This window comes from Ceratotherium simum, chromosome 15 (assembly GCF_057802395.1).
Source record: "Ceratotherium simum simum isolate JZ-2026a chromosome 15, ASM5780239v1, whole genome shotgun sequence".
In the NCBI taxonomy this organism is placed as follows: Eukaryota; Metazoa; Chordata; class Mammalia; order Perissodactyla; family Rhinocerotidae; genus Ceratotherium; species Ceratotherium simum.
This window is the reverse complement of record NC_141914.1, coordinates 45,958,873-45,979,104: the sequence shown is the minus strand read 5'-3', so window position 1 is coordinate 45,979,104 and position 20,232 is coordinate 45,958,873. Positions and strand designations below refer to the sequence as shown.

Sequence of the window (20,232 nt, the reverse complement as noted above, 5' to 3'; positions counted from 1 at the left end):
TATTCAACGTAAAGTATTCAGTTAATAATTAAGTCTTTCTTAGAACTCTAAGACATTCTTAAAAATAAACTAGATGAATTCATTATTTTGTAAAATTTAATTTGATCTTAAGATTGCTGTATCCCACTCAACTAGCTAGCCAAAAAGAAGCTAGATTTCTATACATAGAGTTTGGGTTCTTTGTCTTTTAATGTTCTGATAGTCAACATGTTTCCAGGGAAACTGAATTCAGTTTTCATCTGCGTACTGCCAAAGACAAATTTGGGCTATGCATAGGGTCTGCCTGGATCAAGATGAAACAATATTAATCTTGTAATGACTGAAAAAAATTCATGATACTATGTCAGACTCTTAAAACATGCAAAAAAGATGTTGTGTCTTTATTTTGGGGTGTTTTGCATGATAGAAACAGCTATATTATTCTTGAGTATCACCAAGACGAGTAATGCCAAACAGTATCATAAGGTTTCTGTAACCTTTGTGATGTAAGAAGTTTGCAGGAGAATCAGAATAAAAGAGAGAATTTTTCATTTTGCCTGCCTATCTATTTACCTATTTATCTCTCTCTCTATCTATCTATCTATATCATAGGAACATGAATAACCAGGGATGGTAATGGGGATATATATCTTTTCTTAATCTTTGTGTAATGCTAGAATCTTCTTCATGCTCTACCTTCATGAATATACCTTCATGCAGGTAAACTACTATTCTCAAGCAAAGTCTTTGTTTTTATTGTATATCAGATACTCTTATAATTTTAAAAGTTTGCCAAACTTTTATACCAATTAGGAAAAGAAACATTGTTCTATTATTTATTATGAAAAAGAATAATAAAGCACTAAAGTAAAATTCCTCTTTATAAAAATATTTTGAGAGTTTTATGAAGGGTCTACTGTGCTAGAAATTTTGACATAATTAAGAAGAGGTCCAACTCTTCAAATTAAAATTAGCAGAAGATTTGAAACTTTTACTTTATATTTACTGACATGAATTACTGTATATATATATAGTATATGTCTTTTAAATCTGAAATTTGTTAATTTTGGGTAGTGGTATTTGTAATTTTAAAGAATACCCAATTTTCAGAAAAAAATACCTTATTTTTTGACTCGAGTATCAGGCCTAAAGAATCTACATAGATAAGTAAAGTGATATTTGAACGATGTATTTTTGAGGGATAGTGAGCCTCCTTTTAAGATTAGATTGTTCGCCAGCGTTTAGGAATAAAGTCTATCTGGGAGAAACAAAATGAGGGATATGGAAGTGCACAATTTGTTGAACAATAACAATGAGAATAGGTAAAGCAGTTCTTGGAGAATTTCGAGTATTTTTCCACCCTTAAGTGTTATAGAATTTTCTGGTAGTTTCTAATTCCTTCTCCTAAACACTTATTCTTGTAAGCAATTATGTCTTTGTGCATTTACATTAATTCGCTAGACAGAAATAGCCTCTAAAAGAGGGATAAAAGGACCTTTTTAGACTTGAGGGAGCATAATGGTATCAGTTAGAAGTTAGTTTGGTAAAACACAAAGTTATTGGGAATCATCTGGCTTCCTCCTGAGATTTGCTTTTTGTCTTGGGTATAGATATATTTTGTGTATGGTATATCTAATACTCTATATCTTGAAGCCAGGATTCATTCATGCTTTCATTAAGGAGCAGAAACATTCAAGGACTATTTTATAAAAAGCAAGCTTCATTAGGGAAGATATTTTTGTCTACTTTTTTTAGTAATTTCCTACACTAATCCTCAGGGCCTGGAATAGTTCCTTACAACTAAGGGTATACATGGTACATCTGGTGAAAGGATTCTGAATAAAATATTCATATATTCTGAAGATCTCTTTAATAGAGCTAATAAATTAGTTTCCTTTGTTTTTGGTATTAAACCAAAACAATAACAAAGAAGTTTTTAATTTGAATGAATGGTCAAAATTTATTGAATTGAAATTATAAGGTTTTTACCTGCTCCTTCCCCTTTAAAATACCCTAAATTATTGTCATGTTCACTTTCATTTGTATTAAATAAAACTAATTTTGGATGGAGATGAAAAAATATAATTACTTATACTTGACTAAGTGGTTTGAATTTTGTTCCCTATCAAAACCTACCTCATTATATTTCCAGCTTAAGGTGATGGTTCTTTTACTAATTTCCTATGACACAGTGAATTTCTCCCTGTTCATTTTGATGGTCCCTTAACTTGTATTTCTATCACCTGGGTAATGCAACTGACAGGTGTGTGTATGAACACTGACACATCTCATCGATATATATTGTAGTCAAGGAGAGTAATTTGCCCAAAGATCATAGCCTGCCCAGCAATTTATCTCACACCTGCCCAGACAGACACAACAGTCTGGCTCATCCATCAAAGTTCATGATGTAAACTCAGTGGAATTTGAAACTTACAATAAGGAAATGAAATTGGTGTAATCAAGATTATATGCAAGATGACATAGAGCATACAGTTACAAGACAATATTTTAAACCAATTATTTGTCAATATCTAAGCATTCAGGATAATTTGAAAATAGATATCCTTTTAAATATATTTTTTCACATTATGACTTCAAACCAACTTTTTTTGGATTTCAAATATAGTAATATCCCAACATAAAAACTTGAATTTGTAGAAACATTTAAAAATCTTAAAAATCTTTCAACTTAGAATCATAAGCTAGGCGGTTAAATCCTAAATACATAGAAAGCCAGATCGCAAATAGAAATCTTTGTTTCATTGCTGTGTTTCCATCACATTTTCATGGTTTCATAGAATTCAAGTGCTAGAATAAATTCTGACATTTTTCATTCCTAGCACAATAAATGTTAATACCTTTCTAGTTCATTGTGGCAGCCTCTTCACATTTTTTAAATGTTTTAGTATATTATCTGATTTTCAAAATCTTGTTTCCCAGAATGAGCGCTTGAGGTAGACAGACAATGGTATCCCTATTTCACAGATGAGAAAACTGAAATTTGGAAATGGTTAAGAAACTTGTTTAAAGTCACAAAACTGGCTACTGAAAGTACCAAGAACAGAATCTAGATCTCTTGAAACCTAGATTTTTTCCCACAATGCAAGATGGCCTTCTGTGGTACTTATGTGTTTCAGAAAGAGCTGAAATTCACCTTGGAGACCATCTGGTCACCTGATTTTACAGATAAAAATTGAAGTTCAGATTGAGGGGATAGAAGTAAGAAGTAGATTCATCTACAAGATGCTCTTTCTAGAACAACAAGCCTCTCCCCAAACATTTAGTATGGTACTTGCTCTCATGTGAGAGCATGTGAATTCATTGTCTCTATTTCAGTACTCATAATATAGAGGCAACATGTTCCAAACAAACTGTTCTAACCAGGAGATGATAGACGATTTTTTTTAAAGTGCCTATTCTCAAAACTTGTGCATATCCAGACACCAATCTAACAAGAAAAACTTCTGGTTTGAAATTTAAATGAAAAGCATCATTCTTATGCACCGTGAGCCCACTGAAAAAGTTCAAATTTTTTTTACTCTCAATCTTAGCTTTGTAGATAGCAGAATTAGTCCCTGGAGCATAACTATATAGGCAAAGAAATATTACTTCAGGTGAACCTGAAATCTTTAAATATTGGTTTCAGATTACAGTTGAAAGTTTTTGTACCTTGGTAGTGTAGATTATATTTTAATATAAATTAGTAGGTGGATTAAAAAAACCAAATCCTATTTTTAGGAAGGCTTAGGAAATTAAAGTTTAAATAATATTAATGATAAGATCTTAATTATATTAGCATTTAATTCAAATAATAGAACTCGAGTTAATTGATCTATTTATTCCTACTATAGCCATCTTTAGATTTCATACATATGTAGTAAAGGGTACATTTTTGACAAATTAATATGACATGATGTGGTAAATATCCAAAGTTCCAGTTTTTCAAATGTTCCCTTTTATGTAAAAATTTGTGGAACTTAAATCTGTGCTGGCAAGGAAAAAGGGGAAAATGTCTGAGGGGACTAAGTTGGCTTATTTCTCTAGGTCAGATGCTTTGAACTCCAATATTTCAAAGAATCAAAATATGAACACAGATCCAAATTGTCATACATTTTAGCAGTTCAGTAGATCTCCTCATCTGTGAACCAGAAAACTGTTCTATTGTCTGCTTGGGTTTGGAGAACAGGAGATGTAAAGGATGGCTGAAGTCTCATGATGTGATTGTGTTCTGTGTTGAGGTATCATTCTCTTTGTTTCATAGAGTACTATTTTTTTTTTTTTTTTTGATGAGGAAGATCGACCCTGAGCTAACATCCATTGCCGATCTTCCTCTTTTTGCTGAGGAAAATTAACCCTGAGCTAACATCCATGCCCATCCTCCTCCATTTGGTGTATGGGATGCCGCCACAGCATGGCTTGACAAACGGTACGTATGTCCACACCCAGGATTAGAACCTGCAAACCTTGGTGGGAGAAGCAGGTGCAGCGGAACCCAACCACTACGCTGCAGGGCTGGCCCCATGTAAAGTACTATTTTTATTGATGCTAGCACAGAGAGAGTAGGTCACAGAGATGCAATGTCATAGCCTTTGTTTAAATAGCATTGGATTTAGCAGCCAGAAGAACATTAAACTGGAAGTTAGGAAATGTACTGCTTGATTTTCACTTGTCTTCAAGATTCTTTGGTGTCTTTAGGTGCTCATAAAACCTCAGATATCTGCTTTTTCAGTTAGGAAAGGATGAAGTTAGACTGCAGGATGTGTTTTCCCTTCTACCTGTGAGTCTCTCACGAGGGGACACTCAGAATATCTGTCTGAAGTGTTGGAGTTTTGTTTTTGACACTCTTGACCATCCTACCATGGTTTCTATTCAAATGTGATTCATATTAACACAGTTCATTTATCCTTTGACTAATTGTTGGGTGTTCACTGCATACTGGACTATCCAGCCCGCAGTGTGGAAAGTGCACCCGCCATCATACAGCACTGTTAGGTTGCAGTAATTACATTCGTTTAATACTACACTCTCCTTCAACTGGTAAGAATTATTGTACCCTCTTTTCTGATGAACTATTTCGTTAGGCAATATGTGACCGCTGGTTGGAGTTCATTATTCTAATAATTACCCAGTGAGATGGAGAAAACTGATTACTTTAGTTTTTTTAGCGCCTGTATTCGTTACAATGAACTTTTTTGTTGCTGCTAGAGTTACTAAAATACCATAATATCCCTTAGGTTTGTCTTGTGTAGCTAACAGAGAGAGAATCATTGTGGCATTTGATAGGTTGTATGCCAAGGCCACAAATCATTTTTATGAGCTATTGTTTGCTCTATTATGATAACTTTAAGACTAGCATTGTAATTTTACTTGTACTGCAGACTGCTTTTACTGCATTTTCATTTTTCAAGCACAAAAATGAGACTGTCTAAAAACTGCAGCTGTACTATGTGTGAATGAGTTTTGGTCTTGTTTAAGTGACCACAGAATAAATAGCAGCAATCATACAGTACAAGGAAACATTAATGAGGGGAAAGAAAATGATACTTCAAGCCATTCCTGTAACTTTGTATTGTTTGTTTCTGTACACAAATCTTAATAAGATTTCTGCTCCTTTCTCACCATTGCTGTCTCCTCTGCAACAACTAATTTCTACTCAGCAGGTTTTGCTTTGGGAACATGACAGGAGTGTTTGAATATAAGGATAATTTTCTTTCTTTTGACAAAACCACCAGATTGCCTCAGCTTTCCATTTGGTATAATGAATAGCTAAAGACCAAGAAGGACTTGAATGCAGTAAAAGACTAGTCTTACATCTTTGTGCTTTGATATTCTTTTTTCAGATTCAAATTTTGTGATTGTTAATAACCAGCATTTATTAATAACAGCTATTATTTATTAAGCATTTACTATGTGCCAGGCACTATATCATACGTTTTATATTATTATTTCTGGTGGATGTCATCCCCATTTAGCCAATGGGTAACAGAGTCTTAAAATTCTACTTTGACACCTGAAATTTATGTAATGTTATAAACCAATGTTACCTCAATAAAAAATAAATTTAAAAATCTTAAAAAAAATTCTACTTTGGGGGACTTAACCAAAGTTTTAGAGAACAGATTATTCTATTATAGTCCATTGACAATCATTAGAACCAAAGCATATCTTATTGCCATATATTCTCTCATGCTCTTCTAACTCCCCGAAGCAATTAAATAAGGGGAAAAAGTGTGGCCCAAATTAAGTATGGGTTATTTTAATTTTTTATTCATTGCTAATTATGAATTTCATGTGAATTAAAAGTACTTAATGACTTATGACTTTGAAATCATGTGACAATCTATTTTAACCAAAATATAATAATATACAACATCCAGAGAGTTGTGCCTTTCTTAGCCCCAATGGTCATTTATGACATGAGTTGTATCATAATGCAAAACCTTTTGTGGCCTCTGCAAAGGGTTCCTGGTCCCAATTCCAACGTGTGTGTGTAGAGGCTTCCTCATGCCTACAGGTAGTTCTTGGACGCCAGCAGAGTGTCTGAGAATTCAACTCAGTTCTGACACTATCAACCCAGAGATCAAATCAGATTCCAAATATAAAGGGCTCAGTCCCACAAGACCGCCCTCCACTTCATACACCTGTCTCAAGCCGAGGTTGTTACCTATGCTTCCAGCTACAAACTGGAGGTTCCAACGACCCCCTCCAATTCAAGATGCCAATCGCAAGTCTGGGTTGTTGACTTGCTATAAATCAGAGGTTCCCGTGACCCCTTCCTTAGATTTGATTAATTTGCTGGAATCGCTCACAGAACTCAAGAAACTTTTACCCACTCAGTTACCCATTTATTACAAAGGATAATAAGGGTTTGAATCAACAGCTGGATGAGTAGATACATAGGGCAAGGTCCCAAACAAAGGAGCTCTGACCCCTTGGAGCTTGGGGACCAGCATGGTGGCACATAGAAGCATTCTGGTTCCCCAATATGGAGGCTTTCTGAAAAAAAAGGGGCTCATGGGCTGTCTTTTTTAGATGTTTATGGAGGCTTCATTACATAGTTCATAACTGACTAAATCATTGACCATTGACAATTGACACAACCTCAAGCCCCTCTCCCCTCCCTGGAAATCTGAGGGGGGGAGGGAACTGAAAATTCAGATCCTCTGATCACATCACTGATTGTCCTGGCAACCAGCCCCCACCCTTGGGTGGGGTCCAAAAGTCACCTTCATTAATATAAACAAGACACCAATTTCACCTTTATGGCCCTGAAGCTTTTTTAGGAAATGAGGACAAGAGAGAAATATTATTATTATTATATATTGTAATGCACATATTATACATATACATTACATATTATAATAATATTATTACAAAAGATGCTTACATTGCTCTTATGGCTCAGGAAATTCCAAGGGTTTTGAGAGCTGTAAGCCAGGAACTGTCGATGAAGACCATATATATCTGAGAAATATATTTCAGTCATCTGAATGACCAAATATGTGTATTTCTTATAAATCACAATATTGCAGCCTATGTTGGAATCACCTTCAAAGCTTTCATCACATTCTTTAGAATGTCCCCAATGATATGCATCTTTATTCCTTGAGGAGGAAAACATTTTTTCAAACTGATCCAACTTAATCAAATGAGATAGCTGTAAAATCCTCAGTGGTATACTTGGCATATAAAATATTGAGTAAATTTGAATTTTGTTATTATTATTGTTAATATTTTAAGGCTGTGTCTGTTAACTACATTGAATGACCAAATTGGGAAATGCTGTTTGTAGCACTGGGAATAATAAGATTAATTTTCTTATTTGTCTTTGGAATGACTCTAAAGGCAGCTCCAAAGGAGAAAATCCAAAATTTCTTTGATTAGTAGCAGTATGAGGTAAATGTGTAATTTCTCAAGTGATACGATTAAGGACACTCTTCATTTGAATAATTAGGCCTAGTCTGTTGTGTCAAACACCCTTTTCAGTGCTTAATAACAATTTCACACTCAATAATATAAAAGTGAAATAATAATATCAAACACTTATGTAGAGCTTACTGTGTACCAGGCACAGTTCACTTCATATCAATTCATTTCCTCACAACAACTTCACTAAATAAACTCTATTATTATCATCCCCATTTTACAGATGAAGAAAGAGAGGCACATAGCTGAAAGATAACTTGATCAAGGAAGCAGAGCCAACAAGTGGCAAAGCTAGGATTTGAACCAAGACAGTCTGGCTCCAGAGTCTATACTCATAATCAAAACTGGGAACGATTTGCAGCAACCACTTTAAAATAAAATAGGAACTCATTGACTGACCTTATAAAGATTATGAAGTAAAGTTTAAGAATAATTAAACTTCATTAAATTGACTTAAATTATATTTTTAGGTTTTAATAAAAATTAGTAACATTCGATTAGATTTTGTATTCATACAATATATATTTTTTTCCACTAATAGGAATTTTAAAAGTCCTGCAAAACAATTAAGTTTTGTTTAAATGGAATAATGGAGAGGGGCCAGCCCTGTGGTGTAGTGGTTAAGTTTGCGTGCTCCACTTTGGCGGCCCATGGTTCGCAGGTTCAGATCCTGGGTACAGACCTATGCACTGCTTATCAAGCCATGCTGTGGTGGTGTCCCACATATAAAGTGGAGGAAGAAGGGCATGGATGTTAGACCAGGGCCAATCTTCCTCAGCAAAAAAAATAATAAAATAAAAATAATGGAGAAACATCTAGTTATTCTTGATGCATGGCATTTTAAAATAGCCATACAAAATGGTCCAGCATTTTGGAAAACCGTGTTTCTTTATAAACATTGTTATTTTAAAGTACAACGTGAATGAAGCATGTTATAAATAAAAAATGTTATTTGTCTCATTTTCAAAAAATACACTTGAAAGACATCAATTTTCAGGTCACTGGAGAAACTGAATGCAATTAAAGAACAATTTTAAATATTTCTAGTACATATGTAAACTTGCTTATTTTGGTCTTGTGAACAATGAGTGGCCTCTAGTTGTAAACAAAAAACAAATACCAAAATTTAAACTCTAAACAATAGAAAGATGTTTTAAATGTATCTCCCAAGAAAACATTATTTTAGTTTTGTTTTAAATAAATGAATCATTTTACAATGGTCACCCATGATTTAGGACTTGTGAATTTGTAATATTTTACTTAGTAAGTGGAAAAAATAATTTGAGCTTTTTTCCCCCTTACTTCGTATCTACTATAAGATTCTGCAAACTGTTATTTCCATTTTTTTGAAATTAAAATATGGTCTGAACTATTTTGCTGGATATATCTGAAATTTGGGTACACGAATAAGCTTCTAAATTATTTAAAGAAAAAAGTTTATGCCTGCCCAGGAATAGTTTTTATTTGTATGAATTAACCTGGTGCTTTTCACATTAAGTTGCTAGCATCTGCTATCTTCCCTGTTGATGATAATTTCAGATATACTGAAATTATCAGTATATCTGTTAACAAGAGAAGTCTATTATTATATGTTGAGATAACAAAGGGAACATTACTTACATATTTAGATTCCATTACGAGTGAATCTGAGCTGTTTCGGATGCTTTCTTGTTTGTCCGAAGGAGTTAATCGCTAGAAATCTTACATGAGCCTCTCCCTGGAGATTTGTGTCCCAATTTTATAAACCGTTTCAGAGAAGACTCTAAAAGGTTGGCAGCTTGCTAGAAATAAATAGCTAAATTCCTTTACAATTATTTAGAAAGAAAGAGAATTTCTTATGGGAAAAAGTCTGAATGATGTACACTAAATTACTATTTTTTATTTTTTAAAGAGAAAATTATTTGTCTCCAAAATTCAAACTACTTTAAGCTCTCATCCATAACGAGGGTCATTTTACTATTTTTAAAAACATGTTTTTCTTTCATTTTTTCCTGGAATAAATCATTGAAAATATCAATGATTTTTTAATGAGCTTAAATTATTTCAATTCATTACTATGTTATAATATTGTTATAATGCAAAGATTTGTTCTTGGATAATGTCTCATGAAATTACTTTGTTTTCATTTCTAAGGCAATGTCTAACTATGCTGAGCTTTTAATCTATGATTTCTTTTATTAAAATGCTACCAAAAGAGAGAATTTTTCCCACCTTTGGAACACTGCTATTTCAGGATTTAAACATAACTTGAATTACCGAAGCCTGGTGGAGCAGGGGTTGCTGAGGGAGGGAAATGTTGCTGAATTAGAACTTGAACTAGAGTCAAGAGTTAATCATTTTTAGAAATTGTGCTGGCTTCCTAATGTATTGGTGCTTGGTTGGAACTGCCAGGAACACATTTCCATCTTAACCTCATCCAGGAACATTGGTTTATGACTAAATTGTAAGTGCCAGACAATCAGTAGTATGCGCAAATACCGATTCTGACTTGACTTTGCTTTTCTTCTGCAGAGATATTTTTCTAATAATGGGAAGTTGATCCTCTTCCCCCATGGTTTATGGAGAAAAATAATTTGTTAGTACCTTTAAATGAAAATCCTGTTGAAGACGACTGCTTACTCTTGGCACCTGGGCAAAGAAAATAGGGTGGATTTATTTTTCCCCCCAGAAAAAGACAGGGAAAATACTGCATAACCACTTATGGGGCTCATTACAAAATTGGAACTTCAAAAGACTGAACTAGCAATAGAAGAAAGAACTAGTTAGGATTTAAATTAGAACTTTGAAGTAAAACAAGAGAGTAGGACTTATAAACTCAATCAAAGTGGTGTGGGTCCAAAAACACTGACTATAAATCTGTCATTTTTACCCTTAAGATGCACAGGACAGATTTGTAAATCAAAACTATTTTTAATTTGGGATTTATTGGCATGATTTGTGACTCTCCTAGATTTTATAAATGTGATGATGGTCTTGTAAATATAGCAAAAATTTTGAAAATTTATTTCAAGTGTATTATTTACAGCAATTCTGAGGTATGTAAGCTATTTTGTTTATAGATTGTTTTCTTAAAATTCTGAGATTCGAACTAGAGAATGTTTTCTTAAAATTCTGAGATTCGAACTAGAGAATCATTCTCCTTAGATCTCCTCAGTTGTATGCTAATTTGGTACTTCAAGCCATACTTATTCGATGAGGAACGTTAATGAGTTTTGTGAGAATATGTTTAATTTTTCATATTGAGCATGAATCTGGTCTTATAAGGTTGTTTCCCTTTTGATACCTCTTTATTGTCTACTTTGTGCCAATCTGACTCACTTCTGTCATCACCATTTAACTTTATCTTACCCACACCACGCATCCTTTTAGCAGGCAGACTTATTTATATTCTCTCGTCTAAGAATAAGACTTCAGCACAGGTCTTTAAACAAAATTCATGTTGCAAAGCCGTCTTATTTTGAACTGGACGTTGTTTTGCTTGCTGAATAAAGGGGAAACCAGAGCACCATTTTCAAACTAAAGGAGATGGGTAACTATGTAATATTATTCATGAAAAACAATGTTTCTGCACTTTTATCAGTCAGGAAGATTTATTTTATAATAAGTTCTGCCAAAGACTGTACAGTGTTATATCCACACATCAATACAACCATAGAGTCTTTGGAGTAGATCTGGATCTCAAATTTCAACTAGTTTGAAACATTAATGACTTTAGCTTTCTAAATCTGTGTATGTGTGTGTGTAAATTTGATAAAATCACTTAAAATTTTTTTATTTCGTTTGTTTTTTTCAATTACTAAGATATTCATAAATTTAAAATTCTCAAGTTACCAAGGGCAAGATTGTGAACAGTCTCCTCATATCAATGTTCCCTAATCATCCCGTTTCTCATGGAAACCAATGTTGGCAATACCTTCTGATAGAGTGTTGCTATAATAACTTAATATTTTCAAAGGAGTATAAATATTAAAATTTTAAAAGTTAATCGAAATCCCAGCTTCCCAATAACCATTATTAATATTTCATGAAGATTATTTTAGTAATCTCTCAATGAATATATATAGTTGGAAAATAGAGATAGATGAATAAATGGAAGTATTTTAATGAATAATTGTTTACATGTTACATTAAGAAAAGAGTCATTATATTTATTTTTGCTTCTGTATAAGATATGTTAATTTCTGATAGAGCCCTATTATGTTATGAGAAAAAAAAGATCCTAGAAATTTTGAGACCTTGGGTTCATTATGCTCTTTTTGCTAGCTGTTTCAATTTAAGATGACATCCATTAAATCCCTGCTTGTAAGATGTTGAAAATAGCATACTTACTGCATGTTCCTCTAAGCCCCAAACCTTGATTGCTAATATTTATTTTTTGTTGTTTATATTATCAAGGATACATTTTGTTCTATAATAGTAATTTCCAACTGTTTACTGTTTGTTTTTTTAATGCAACATTTTTTTTGTATGTGTGTGTGAGGAAGATCAGCCCTGAGCTAACATCCATGCCAATCCTCCTCTTTTTTTGCTGAGGAAGACCAGCCCTGAGCCAACCACTGTTGCCAATCCTCCTCCTTGTTTTTTTTTCCCTTTTTCTCCCCAAAGCCCCAGTAGATAGTTCTATGTGATAGCTGCACATCCTTCTAGTTGGTGTATGTGGGATGCCTCCTCAGCATGGCCTGACAAGTGGTGCGTCGGTGCGCACCTGGGATCCAAACCCAGGCCGCCAGTAGCAGAGCATGCGCACTTAACTGCTAAGCCACGGGCCAGCACCCTGTGTTTTTTTTTGATTGAAATGGATTCAATGCTTCACACCAGTTTTATTACCACATTCTCTTCATTTCTGAGTGTTTTTTAAATAGTCTCTTATTTGGCTGCATTTTTATTATATTTTTAACAGTCATTTTATTTTTTATGTTTAAAAATGCAGATCATTTAAGCAAAATTTTACATGACATCGTATATATAAAATAAAGTGCAATTTCCACTTAATTCAATCTTCAAATATATTTTGTTGGAGGGCCAGGCACTGCACTGAATTATTGTTATTTCAAAACACTGTACATTTACTTTTGTGAAAACAGTACCTGTATTTTCTAGTACAAAAAAACTCACTAAAAATTGTTTCAGGGTATAGAGATAGATCCAACTTAAATAGTAAAAAAGTGAACTATAATACTGCTTCACTGCAGTCATTTCTGCTTTTTAAATAACTATTGTATGTGATAACATCCAATATAAAAAGCAATTATGAAAAACATTCATCTATGTACACTTCCAAAGCCTTATTGAGAATACTCTGTTGGCACAAGATGCCAATCACAGGTGCAGCCACAGTGAGCAGCATATGCATATGCCTGTTGGTTCATACCGTGTGCATATTTGGAACATTAATTCCATATTGCTGAGTGCTATCATAACCATTCTGGTGATTCCCTGTTGAATTACTAGTCCTCAAACCGGTCTGTATACCAACAGACACAAAATGATTTTCAAAGCACTGATGTAATTTGCAGCACTGTAAACACCATTTTGAGTTTTTGCCCCCAAGTCTCTCTTAAATAGACTAGAATAACCTCTGTTAAAATTTTCCCTTATCTAAAGGTATTAAATCCACTCCTTTTGTGTGAATAATGGGCCTAATAGTCAGCCGTCATGCCTCCTCTACCCCTAGAATGACCTGAACCTCTGTCTTTGACCAACTGAAGCAACTTGGGCTTAATTGCTTGATTGGCTTCATGACACAGATAAGGTCACTTGCTTGCTTTATGTTATTAGGTGTGAAGAGAGTATTTTATTACTGCGAGCAGTTCTTCCAATTAAATGAATATAATGCTCTGAGGAGTTAAGTAGTCATAATTGGTGACAAATTTCGTATCATCCACATCTAGCCTTCTGAAAACCATATCTGCAGCAATCAGAATAGGAAGTTTTCCATCTTTGAATTAATTTAGAACCCATGGATACCCGTGGAAGGACACTCTCTTCTCATTTGTCTGATAAGCTTATCACATCTTCTTTTGGTTTCAACAACAACAAAAAATGGTTTTATTTGCCTTCTCACTCAAGATCTCTTCCATTAGCTTCCATTAAGTTTTTCTTCCTGTATACATCATTATATATATCCAGAATCTGAATAATATTGTGGTTTTCATTAGTTTTAGTGCACTACAGTTTATATGAATATAATGTTTCAGGAAGTGTTCAGCAAGTTGTCTTATTTCTTTTGGCCAAGTTGCATTCTACATTAGGGTTTGCCTATCAGGCCTTAACTGGTACATAATCTTGTATTGGGTAAAAGCCCCTATCAGGCTTTCCATATGCTTCATCAAGGAAAAACTAGATTGTTCATCTCAGATTGATTTTCTCACACACTGAAAGTCAGTCAATTTTCCTGGTGTTGTAATACAAATTTCCAAACCTCTCTCCAAATTACATTTGTGGTCCTTTGGGAACATCAGCATAGATGCAAGTAGACTTGCAAACAGCATGTTTTACAGTCTTCAGCAGCTACTTGCTTTACCTGTTGGCCTGTTCTGGAGTTGGCACCGGCACCATAGAAATAGGCCCATCCTTTCTCTCTCTAGAAATGGCTGATGCTTGACGTGGATGATGGCAGACGGTAAATAAAAAGATTTCTTGAATCCATCTAAGCTACTCCAATTATATCCAACCTGCTTAGAGTAACTGGAGACACCTGAGCTTGAATGACAATGAGTTCAGTAAAGTTCTATCTTCCAGTTACATCCATGACATTTATAGGGTAGTTTGCTTCATAGAAATTCAGGACTGGATTTGGGCAGTTATGACCTCTAACTGTAATTTTCTTGTTTCTTTGGTGTGCTATTTCCAGCCAAATTAGTGTGTTCTTGATAAAAATTCTTCTCAAATCTTCGGGCATCTCATCAAGATTCTTCTTCTTTTTAACTAGTTTCTCTCCAGAATTTCCATACTTATTTCCAGATAATGGCTCTTCCCGACTTCCTCCTTATCAAGGTGCATCAAACCCTATATCCTGGCCACCATCTTGGTCATCCAATAAGCAAACACGATGTCAGTGGTTGTGGTTGGTGAGAAAAAACTGGAGAGAATCAAGTGGAATGACTCCCTGGAGGTGGCCTCAGTAACAGTGAAGCCTTGTGGGGGTGGACGTAGTGACAGCTGAAGAAGAGCAATGATGAGAACTGGAGCTACGTGACTAGAGACCAGTAGAAATCAGTGAAGTTATTTTATTTTTTTAAAAAAGATTCATAAGTACTTTGGTCTTTACATTCTTGTATGCTTGAAGAAGTCTGTCTGTTGCCTTTAAAGTTAAAGGATCACTGACTCTTTTATTATCATAATTATTATTAAATCATTAAATTTATTAAAATTTGAATATGGATTTCTGGTGGGTGATAAATGGTGTAATGGTGTGTGTGTGTAAATGTACATACAAGATTCACCTACAGCAGGGTCACATGGGTAGGGGGAGAGATCTTAGAGAATCAGAAACAGCTTATAGTTATGGTTTATCCTTCTTTTCCCTGTCTTTACTACCCACTCAGGGACTGCCTCATCTAATTTTCTGGGAACTATAGTTCATTAAAACTGTGAACTTATTTTATAAGTAATCAATATAGTATTTTGTAAACTCACAAACAAATATTTGAGATGCCTCGTGTGTGTATTGTTAATAGCAACAAGACTGTGTCTTCATAGGCAAAGTGAAGTGAAGGAGAGGGTTAATGAATTTAGTTATTATGGAAGGCCAATCTGATAATTCAAGCAAACATTATCTTTTCCACAGTAGGAAATTTTTCTGCTTGAATTACTCTGATAATTGACTCAGGTCTCCACTTTACCTGAGTAGGCGGTCTTCAGCTGTCTCTATGTATTCATAGTGAAATTAGACTTGACTGAAAGACTCAGCCTCTCAGGGCTTTTATGGGGAATTTGGAAGGTTCAAAGGGTTAGACAGAGCCTGGTAGCTAGGCCACTAAATAACGAAATGACAGCATTGTTATAATTTTGCTTAAAGGTATGTGCTCCCATCTAGGTGGGTGGGGTTTTTTTTGGGTCTCCAAAACATGTATTTTTTTATCATTGGAAATTTTTTTTTAAAAAGAGTATCTTTTAGCAAGATTTAGGAAGATGATATTCTGCTTAAACTTGCTATTTGATGAAATATAAATGATTTCAAGTGAAAAATAGTGGCTTATTGCCCTCTCCTGCTCCCTGACCCAGTGACATAGTCTATGTACTTAAAACACTGTGATATCATTTAACAGTGGAAAACACAACAGGAGCTGTAGAAGGAGACCTTCAGAGTCATCTCTAAGAGTTTTGTGTTGAATGTCTGCTACTATGAGTATTAGTTGTTGGTTTTGGAGGAATGCACCTGATAAAACAAAATTGCTTTTAGAAAAGGAAGTGAGATGTGAGGTATAGGCTAATGACTGGAAAATGAATGATTCTAAAGTAAGAAAGAAGATTATAGCAGTAAAATGTGATTTTTATTATCTAAAATCCACTTGCATTCCTCCACATAGTCTTATTGAGAATGAACTCAAAACATTGTAGTGTGGAATTGCTTGTGAATTGTAGCAGAGTATAAATATCTGTATGCCATTGCATCATTGCTTGTTTTAACTTAGCGTTTAATTCTATAGTTCTTTTTAGCAATCTTAATTTGGAATACCATAGTCCAGAGTCAAACCAATCAATATGAAATCTATTTTACCCGTGATAAGCAAATGACTAGTTCCATTAGCATCAGCCACTGCTGTACCTGAGAAGTGAGGGAAGGTTATATTTGCTAGTGATTTTCTTACCATGAAAATTGCCTGTGTCATGCATTTCAGAGACTCAATTTGAGCCAAGATTTCTCAGTGAAAAGTGTAACAAATAAGCAGAAATAGAATTTAGAACTTGAGCTCAGACAACTCAAGGTAGTACAGTATAGAATTGAGTTGATAGGAGGGAAGGTGGGAAAAAAAAGGATGACTTCACACACATTTTCACCTGCCTGAAAAAGGAAAAGACAATGGTGAGGAAAAAAGATTCTCTTTACCTTTGGATGAAATTATCATCACCGGTACCAAACTTTGAGAGCTTTGAAGAGCTCAGAAGTGCCCTGAGGTTTACAGCAATTGCTTTGAGATGTTATAGGTGCAGAGGTATTTTAACCCTAACATCCCATTTCAGGAAAGCCTTGCTCTTTTGATAGCTTAGTATCTTTACAGTGCCTTTCATTGTTACACTAAAAAATGTACTATGGTGATTTTCACTGCATAGGAAATGTCCAGTGTTTCAGTAAATAGATTTTGTTTTCTGTTTGGGAGCTCTCTAAAGGAATGTGTCTATGCTTTCCCTTCATTTATTTATCTGTTCTAGAAACTGTGCTGGTTACTGAGGATTCAAAAATGGTTTTTCCTTGAGGAACTCATGGTCTAGTGCCAGTGATAGATGGGTACATACATATTAAAACTCAGAAATGTAAATGCTAGTAGAGGTTTATACTATGTTAAAGGAGAACAAATTATTTATTAATTTGCTCCGTTTCTCAAAATAACATTTTTTGGTCCCAGCCTTATGCAGGGCAGAGTGTTATATGCTTTACATATGTTATCCCATTTAGCCCTCACAACACTTTTGTGAGTTCGCTATAACCGTTATCCTCATATTACAAATAACAAAACCGAGGTTAAAAATGGCTGCATTTCTGAGCCAAGGCCCCACACAGCTAGTGAATGTCCAAGCTTGGATTCATATCCAGGTCTGTTGGATTCCAGAACCAAGTTCTTACTCACCAGCTTAAATTTCTTCTCTATGCAAGAATCATATCATATAATATGCAAGTATCAGTGAATGTTCAAAATTCTTATCTAAATTTATTTTTCATTCTCAATTTCTATCATCTGCTTTGTACATTTTATTGGTATGCTATATCACAATAGATTTGAGAATTGTTTGTTTACAATATTTTAAAAATAGATACCCAATATTTATAAAATAACTATAATTTATAGTCGGAAGCTGACGTATTTATTATGGCTGATAGAAATCTCCTTTATTACATTCTTCAGAGCATTTCTAATTTTAATAGAATAATTGGTTTAGTTCAAATCAGTATCACACTTTCTAAATATTAGAATTTAAACATGATAGTTTTAACACCATAAGCTGACAAGTGATCTACGATAAGTTATTTCTTACCCAAAACTCATACGAGTTTTTATTATAAAGTCTTAAGCCTACGTGCATGTATTTGTGTGCTTTCTTAGATTATTCTAAAATAAGAGTTACAAAAATACTCGATACTTTTGTTCATAATGGCTCTGTTTTCATTCTTTGATCCCTTTATTCTAAACACATAACAAGAAATAAAATATGAAAATAGAAGACTAAAGAGTCATACCAATGCAGGCAATGGGGTGTTCATCTCCCATGCACTGTAAATGTCTGAACAGGCAGGTCTTTTTTAAAATTTTTAAATTTTTTAAAAACCGTTTTATTCAAGTATGATTGACATACAAAATCTGTACATATTTAATGTACACAACTTGATGACTTTGGAGATAAGTATACATATGTGAAACCATGACCACAATCTATGTCATAAACATGTCTATCATCTCCAAAAATTTTTTCCTGCCTTTTTAATTTATAATAATAATAATTATTATGATGTTGTGATAAAAACACAACATAAGATTCACTCTCCCAGCAAATTTTCAAGTATACAATGCAGACTGTTAATTCTAGGGACCATGCTGCACAGCACATCCCTAGGACTTATTCATCCTGTATAACTGAAACTCTGTACACTTTGACAAATAATTCCCCATTTCCCCCTCTCCCAGCCTCTGGCAACCACCATTCTACTCTCTGCTTCTAAGAGTTTGACTATTTTAGATTCCTCGTATAAGTAGGATGATGTAGTATTAATTTGTCCTTCTGTGTCTGGCTTATTTCTCTCAGCATAATGTCCTCCAGGTTCCTCTATGTTATTGCAAATGGCAGGATTCTCTTCTTTATTCAAGGATGAATAATATCCTCTTGTATGTATATACCGTGTTTTCTTTATTCATTCATCCATTGATTGGCACTTAGGTTGTTTCCACCTCTTGTCTATTGTGACTCATGCTTGAACATGCAGCTCTTGAAAGGGATCAAAATCAGCCTCAATGCTGAAAGACAGGGCCTGATATGGAGCTTTGCTGCAAGTGAAATTAGGTTAAAAAAGTCATCCCCTGTTACCAGTTTACACATGTGGCTGTACCTGTAGCTTTCCATGAGCTGTAAACCTAAAGAAGTAACTAAACCAAATTATCTGTTGGCTTAGAGGTTGAATGGTTCCAAGAATGATTTTTTCAATAACTTTACGGGGCAAAAATGCCAAAATACCATTATAACTTCAGGTCAAGTTTTTATGGCACCAACCGTAATGTCCCTGAACAGGGAGGAATCATCACAAAGAGAGAGAAAAATAAAACAAAAACTTTTCACTCAAATGAACTTCAACCTTAAAGTTCTTACAAAAGAAAAAAATAATCTTATTAATCTATAGTGACTGATCATAGATTCTTCTAAGTTACATTTCTTTTCCAGTTTATTCCATTTACCCTACAGATGTATTGATGATGAAATGTTGATGATGATGATGTAATTATCAGTACATGGAACATAATGAGCTTTGTTCTATTCACTTTTCCAAGTGCCACGTATGTATTAGCACTTTTAATCTGAAAATTTATCTTTGAGCTAGATATTATACCATTATGGCCCATAGGGATGTACTATTGCTAATATCCATTAAATACGTTAATGTTTATGCTATCTTTATGAGTATCAGAAATTCTGACGAGAAAATGTACCAGTTTCCATAGTAGCCCCACCTAATCTTCCTAACAACCTTTGAGGCAAAAGAGTCAGGGGTGTTTACTAACTGGTCCTGGATTATGAGTCTAGCACGTAACAGAGTCAGAACATTGGGCCTAGAGGTTGTTCTTTCCATGCCCCACACTGCCTTAGTATTTGTTATATATAACTCTGAAGAGTAACAAAGATTCTCAAAGCACAAATTAGTATTCTGCGTGTTTAGGAATCCTAAAGTTAAGATCCTATATGAAAACTCTGTGAAGTAGAATGAAATATCTTTATCATCACAAAGACTCTGTGGGTTTCCTAGGATGAGAAATTAATGAATACTTCTTGTTGACGCTGTAAAAGTAAGCTAAATAATAGTTTTTCTCAGTATTCATTTTCTCAATGTGTATTACATTTTCTATGAGGAATTAGACATCATTTTGAGATGTTAACTGTATTTTTGTGTTAAAAAGG

At 34.2% G+C, this 20,232-nt stretch overlaps 1 protein-coding gene and 1 pseudogene across 10 annotated transcripts in view; one reads left to right on the top strand and one right to left on the bottom strand.

The window, feature by feature from the left end:
- NAALADL2 (N-acetylated alpha-linked acidic dipeptidase like 2) overlaps window positions 1–20,232 on the top strand; it is a 1,131,941-nt gene that overhangs the window by 986,670 nt on the left and 125,039 nt on the right. The gene's annotated exons all lie outside the window — the stretch shown is intronic.
- LOC106800933 (putative ATP-dependent RNA helicase DDX5 pseudogene) overlaps window positions 13,194–20,232 on the bottom strand; it is a 56,036-nt pseudogene continuing 48,997 nt past the window's right edge.